The sequence below is a fragment of the Argopecten irradians genome, chromosome 5 (genome assembly GCF_041381155.1).
Source record: "Argopecten irradians isolate NY chromosome 5, Ai_NY, whole genome shotgun sequence".
Classification (NCBI taxonomy): Eukaryota; Metazoa; Mollusca; class Bivalvia; order Pectinida; family Pectinidae; genus Argopecten; species Argopecten irradians.
In genome coordinates this window covers 15,531,187-15,538,982 of record NC_091138.1, presented here as the reverse complement: position 1 = coordinate 15,538,982, position 7,796 = coordinate 15,531,187, and the positions used below count along the sequence as shown (strand labels likewise).

The 7,796-nt window shown below is 34.8% G+C and overlaps 1 non-coding gene across 1 annotated transcript; it reads right to left on the bottom strand.

Moving 5' to 3' along the window:
- Positions 1-6,941: 6,941 nt before the first annotated feature.
- LOC138324615 (U2 spliceosomal RNA) lies at positions 6,942-7,134 on the bottom strand. The gene has a single exon (XR_011208652.1). It is a non-coding gene; the product is annotated as a U2 spliceosomal RNA (small nuclear RNA).
- Between the last annotated feature and the right edge of the window lie 662 nt (positions 7,135-7,796).

Genomic DNA, 7,796 nt, shown 5'->3' with positions numbered 1-7,796 from the left:
ATTAATATGAGGACATTTTTCCATTAAGGAGCTCCGAAAGTTATCCTCCAAATCTTAACGCAATTGCGGTTCTGTTTGATGGATATTTGTTCGAGAAATGTGCCTAAAGTTTCTGTTAAACACACATTAATACAATTTTGATAATGTGACACGACCCAGATTTGGCTAAAGCCCCATTATGTTTTTTATATTTTTTATTGTAAAAATATCCAGTTTGCTTAATAACAGAATCATGATTTTATAATTGCATACCAGTTAATAAATATTGTAATCATGTTTGTAATTAAGGTTGGGAAAACCAAATAAATCCCGAGTTACGTTGAGATATATATATACATATTTGTAAGTGCATTTACATGTTTTATCTATGTACAGTGTATTATTTTAAACAGTTAGGAGAACAACATATGAGGTATATTGACTGATTAGTTTGTAGAACGGTTGTCCAGATATAATGGATCTTTAATGTCAGCTCTTATAATTTGGTTATGTTGATTCCGTCAAAGAATTGAAATGTTTACCAGGTTTATGAAATAACACATATTACGTTAATTTAATTACTAATTGCATATTGACAGTGTTTCTATCGTTCGTGGAGTGTTATGCGAACTTGTGTTGTTGTGTTTTTGGGAGCGTTGACTTGGAGCCGCTACATTTTCTCTTCTCCTGTTGCACACATTACTGCGTTGGTCTGACAGGCACTTGTAAACCATATAAGTAATACAAAAAAATATACAGCCGCCATAAAATCACTTAACAAATAAAGTTATCATAAAAATGTTCTAGCCATCCGATTTAAGTGTTATTGACAGTAATGGTATTGGCTGGTTGTATTTTAATTTTAAATTTACAAAGATTTAAGATCTAAAAGAGGATAAAATTGGTGTGATATGACAAATAACAATTGTGTAACTCCTTACTTAAACACATTTTACTTAAATGTTAATTATGTTTCGTTTAAACATATTTTATTGGAACAAAAGGATTGGGCACAAGTTATTTCAACTTATATCAAGCCCTCTCCAACAATATTACATATATACATAATCAACATTTGAAGATGGCAGACTTAAAATATTTTTCAGAAACGAAATTTCATCATACTCAAAAATCAATATAAACATAGAATTAACGTAGTAGTTTTAAACATACAAAGTACATTTCCATTTTTTCATCCAAACTCCATGACGGATAGAGAGAGAGAGAGAGAGAGAGGGAGAGAGAGAGAGGAGGGGAGAGAGAGAGAATGACAGAGAGAGAGAGAGAGATTAAAATCTTTTTGTATCAAGAATGTATTTTTGAGTTTCATTAATAATAAATTCATTTTCGTTATATGTTAAGTTAGAATCACTGAACAACAAGGTTTGTAGGCTGAGTGGTATATAATTGTTTAAATTTCTGTAAAGCTCTATACGTTGCCGAGCATATAAGTTGCAATTAAAAAAATAATGATATACGTCTTCACGTTCAAATCCACATGCACAGCTTTGGTCGTCAGAAAGATTTACTTTGAACAGGTCATATTTTAGTATACTTGATTTATTTCTTAGTCTGCAATGCAAGATATTAGTTTTCCGGTCACCAAGGAGAAATAGATAGGATGGACATGAATTATGTTTTTTACGGAGGGTATCTCTAAAAATGCTAAATCTGTTTGTATGTCTAATATTAGTATCTAAATTGTTCCAGAGCCTTATAGTTGATGGAAAGAAAGACAAATTAGTTGTTTCCAGACGGTTATTGGGTAATTATGTTTCGTTACACATACAGTACTTCGTATGTGTTTGATAGGAGGAAATAAGATAGGACAATACAGTTAAGGTTACACATTTACATAGGCAAGATAGGAACCAATCGTCGAAGAGTTGCGTTTTATTTCAAGTATATGTATATACTTTTTTCTATTAAGTACTCGTGTTTCATCAGTTTTAGTTTATAAATGTAAAATATTTTAACAAGAAGTTAATGGTGAGTTTGTCTTAACCAATCATATTCATCTTCGTGTTATGCCAATAATAAGGGTAAGGGATATGATTTATAAATTATGTGTGCCGTAATTTTCATACTCACGAACCGAATATAGCTTTTAATATCTTATTCAACATATACATCCACGTAAGGACAATAAAGGAATGATAGATTCATTAAAATTTTAAATTCCAGTTTCTATACTGTAGACATATGTATTTAAGCGCAAAAGTGATTTTGAATAGGTCAGTGCAATTATGATTTCACGTTATATAGACGTTATATATCACTGACGTCAGAATACATTCGCGTTCCATCTCGTGTCACTTTAATGATGCTTGGGGATGCGGTTACTATAGCAGCATAGTACACATGCGCGTGGCCACTCACCAGTATTCTGTCACATGATGCACTAATATATATATATATATTTAATATCAAAGAAACACAATTTAACAAAGCATGACAATTTATTGACCCGTGCCCTATCCGGGCCTCGAACTCACGATCTACGGCACCCAATCGCCTAGCCAAACATACCTGCGCCTTCTTTGTTTGTTTGATTAATTAACGTGCTATTAACAGCTATGGTCATGTAAGGACGGCCTCCCATGTATGCGGTGTGCTGCGTGTATGTTGTGCGAGGTGCGTGTTTTGGGAGACTGCGGTGTATTCATGTTGTGTCTTCTTGTATAGTGGAACTGTTGCCCTTTTTATAGTGCTATATCACTGAAGCATGCCGCCAAAGACACTAAGCAACACACCCCACCCGGTCACATTATACTGACAACGGGCGAACCAGTCGTCCAGCTCCCTGTATGCTGAGCGCTAAGCAGGAGCAGAAACTACCACTTTTATAGACTTTGGTGTGTCTCGGCCAGGGGACAGAACCCAGAGCCTTCCTCACAGGGGCGAACGCTCAACTCAAGGCCAAAGGTGAGGCGATGCCAAGGGAGGCATTAGGAAACAGAAAGTCAGTTAGGAAGAAGAGAAAAGATAAGATCCTAAATTTAGTCGCCTTTTACGATCATGCAATAGGGCCAGCAGGTACAATTCTAACGCCCTACCTGCCAGGGCAGCCTGCACCTTCTACCACTTCGCCACATCCACATCCCCAAAAAAGGATGTTTCTATGAAGAAGTGGTAGTCGGTTCGATATGCTGAATATATATAGATATATTCTATATACTGAAGTCTCCAAAAATTATACGATTTGAAAACAATACTTTAAACAGATAATATTTGAGTAAAAATATAAAATATTGTTCTACCATATAACTAACTTACATGTATATTGATATATTTAAAAACAATATTTTGTTAAATATTAATATCCACAATAAAGGCTACCTAATGTTTAGAAACCATACTGGCAGAAGTTTTAGAATTCAACTAAATGAAATTGGACCCAATTATACCAACCTCGAATGAGTAGTAGTTCAGGGGTCCATTGGTAGAGCTGGAATCTAGTACATCTTATCACCGTTTCTCAAACTGTTCAGGTGAGTTATAATACATGTTACATATTGCATTAGGTCATAAAATATCATGCTTGACTGTTCCTTGTAAATACCGCACGTTATATGACACCTGGTGTTATCTAACAATATATCAAGATTTACGGTCCCATTATATTCTTTGCAACGACTCATTCCAATTCAAACAACATGAGTGGCCGTAGCCTGTCGTATGTTTCAGTTTAAGTATGGTCATCAACTGTTCATAAATAGACACACAAGCTTTCCCTTCTGACTCAAAACATTAGGCAACATGCAAATTTTAAATGTCAATAAAAGTAGTTTACTATGTATAAACATGTCATTTTGTCCTTAGTCAAAATGTCAAAATTTAATTTGGAAATATTTCCAATGTATATAATCAATTGATTTTAAGTAAGATTTAATTTACTATTTAGAAGTGACATGTTCCTGTAACGTCATTTGTGATCATATGTAGGTAGGAAGTGTACTACAGCAAGACTATAAAACGGGTAACTAGTGATCATTACGTTTGTTGGTTGGCTGGCTTAACGTCCTAGTTTCAACAGCTAATGTCATCTAAGGACGGGAGCCTTTGCTGTAAACATGTATTTGGAGACTGTGGTATATTCACGTTGTGTCATTACCTCATGTTATACGTTGTCAAGTACCTGCGGAAATCAAAGAGAGATCCTTCCAGAAACAGACATTCATATATATGCATTACATTGCGTACATCTGTAAATGACTACAGGTTTTAATAGGACCGTATGCCAAAGTAACCAAGCAAGCAATATGCAATTGTTTGTATTATTGGTAAGCTAGTACTGTACTTCAGTAAGACTTACAAGTAGACTTCTAATCATTGCATAGGCTAAATCGCACTTGAAGAACTTTTGAAGTTCAAAATATTCGACTATTGTGGCCATCTTTGATTTGGGATCATCGAAAAAAACCGACTTGGTCAGGATCTAGAATTTGTTTGTTTGATTAATTAACATCCTATTAACAGCTATGGTCATGTAAGGACGGCCTCCCATGTATGCGGTGTGTTGCGTGTATGTTGTACGAGGTGCGTGTTTTGGGAGACTGTGGTATATTCATGTAGTGTCTTCTTGTATAGTGGAACTGTTACCCTTTTTATAGTGCTATATCACTGAAGGATGCCGCCGAAGACACCAAGCAACACACTCCACCCGGTCACATTATACTGACAACGGGCGAACCAGTCGTCCCACTTCCTGTATGCTGAGCGCTAAGCAGGAGCAGAAACTACCACTTTTATAGACTTTGGTGTGTCTCGGCCAGGGGACAGAACCCAGAGCTTTCCTCACAGGGGCGAATGGTCAACTCCAGATTAAAAGTGAGACGGTGCCAAATGAGGCATTAGGAAAGATAAAGTTAGTTAGGAAGAATCCTAAATTTAGTCGCCTTATACGATCATGAAATAGGGGCAGCAGGTACAATGTTAACGCCCTACCTGCAGGGCCAGAACTTGAGTTCAAAACATGAAAAGTACGGCGGATTATTATGCTTTAATAAAGTATTTGGTAATTGTTCTTGACAGTTAGTGACAAGAACTTTTTTTTAAATGTACGTGTTCCCTATATACAAAGAGGTATCCGTTGCCTTTTCACCTGAATGTTATTATGTTGTGTATCTGAAGATTAAATTACCCTTTATAATGCCACAAGTTTAATGCATAAACGATATGGATCCAGATTAGTGTTATCCCTATGTAATACGATACAAAAACAATTAAATCAGATCTTCAGAAAATTTCTAATCAAGAAAGAATAAAATGTGCTTTCATGTAAAATTATAATCGATTATAAAGATATATTTATATAAAACCAGTTCACGAACGATTCCCGTAAACGCTGCATGAGACAAAAACAAAACAGAAACTGAAAAAACTAGAATTATGTCAGTATGACATTAAAAGCCGCTGCAACAACAGAATTTGATTCCTAATTCATCCTACATATCCTGCTACGAAACACATGTGTTGCATACTTAGCAACTGTTTGTGTGTTATTTCTGTCATTTAGTTCAAGTTAATTCACGGGTGATTTGTTTTAATTATTAAGAATTGTGGAAAGTTCGACCAAATACGCAGACATATGTTTCCTTGTACACTGTTTTCACTCCAAACCGGCATGGCCAACACGTTTTAGTGTTCGCACGGCTTGTCATAAATCGGCAAAGATATTTGTCATTGATACACATCGTTTCTGCAGTAGTAAATTCAAATTTAATAAAACAATTACATGTACCTAAAACATCTACTTAAGCCATTTACAGTTTCAAATGTGTTTATTTGTGAACGTAACGTACTTGTAGTTCACGATCAGTTGGAGAAACCATGCTTTAATTTGCGGTCCCCATGTTTTGTTTACGCAGTCAGTAAAATATGATTAACCGCAAAGTTTCGTATTTTACTCTGGATGCAAAAATACTTGTTACGATGTTTTAATACATCCATTAATCTCTGAAAGATCGAATCCCCAAACATGACCCGATGTGAAAATGTAAAAGCATGGCTTCAACCCAACGCCATTTTCATCGTCTGAAGCCACATACCGACCGGGAAACACGCTAATAATACAGAAATATGTTTCACCAAAATCCTATTTCTATTTGTGAACTGTAAAAATATCAAGTAATGATAATAATAATATGAACAGGTTGGTGACATGGATATCGCTCGTCTATCTGGCAAACTGTCAATACCGGAAGTCAGCAGATGTGCACCGCATCAACCGGAGATGGTTCCAACACGCACCTATTTCAATAAAGCCGCTTGGCTCAGCAATTAACGGCGTCAACAGTTGGCAACTATATGAAACAGCGAAGATATAAAATATCCTTTAGATGAAGCCCTTTGTATAGCAATATATATATATTATATATATATATATATATAATATATATAATATTTCCGCAGAAATTTATGTATTCAATATATATATATAATAAAAGAATATTCCGGGATCTCTACATCACTTTTGCAGCTGTAGCTGCTCATTAGCTATCTAATATATAAGATTCGAAGTATTTTTAAAAAAATAACCGTCAAAAAGTTATAGATTTCAGCTATCTTCCAAAGCCAGTAAACTGTTATACAAGATATAGACCACAAGGACCACCGAGGTTAAAATTCTGATAGATATAAAACAAGAGGAAAACAATTTATACATTAGCATTGCATTATATTATTTTTTAATATAGCTGATTGCTATTATAATTTCTCTGAGTGCACTAGGAGGAACACCTTGTTTTAATCTATAAAACTGATACTGTGTTCTTTTTGAAAGGAATATTTAAAATTCAATTATATCACTTCGATACATAATGTGTTAATCATACATTTTACAACTGCTATGAAAATTTAAAAGAAACACCTGTTTTCATAGCGGTAACTAGATAAACAGATTTACAGTGAGGTTGGTATGCTGAGGAGAATTTGACATTAATTAATTTTACTCTCCTTGGGGAGAGTGGGCCGTTCCCGGAGGTACTGCAATACCGGGCCAACCCGTGGCAAGAGCGGAGCAAGCCCCTGACATCTCACCTAAGTCCAAAAATCAGTTTAATATCGAAGTACCCCGGTGGGGTACGTATCAGATATTAAGCTGATAAGAACAGATACTACACTTTGATCTTAGCCAAAAGGCCGAGAAGCGATACCGTTTTTTGTTAAACTTTTGATATAAAGTAAAATCTATTCTGTGCATGACTGGTATTCAAAAATTAGAATATGAAAATATAACATCTTAAAAACTTACTTATATAAGCGCTTATAAACTTAAATTTGGAATATATCAATCAACATTTATCAATTTCAGAATTTGTTAAGCTTGTTATTGAAGTATTTAAGGATTTGGCGTTAGTATTAAGATTTTAATTAAGCAAAATCGTTATTACCTTCTCGCTGGAGTTACTTCCCTTTTAATAAAGCCTACTGTCACTGTAAAGTAGTTTTCGGTTATCCGGACTGAAATCTTAAAATCATTAAAAAAACACCATCAAATGGTGTTTAAAAGCAATGACATGACAATGTCGATTAAACCAAAATTCTGGAATTATTTACAAAGTGAGTTTTAGCTGTTTCATGTTACAATCGAACATATGTAACGGCTCACTCTTAAACTAGGATCAATATAGGAATATATTGGGGAGAACGGGGAAGTAGTGTTTTTGAAAGTTATTCTATATATTGCACAATAGTAGATATTTAAGTAGTAAATGCAGTATATATGTGGTAACATATTGTGAATGGCCATGGGTATATTCGTAGATATTGCGTAGTCCACCTACATATAGCAGACGACCAGACGACATATTTAG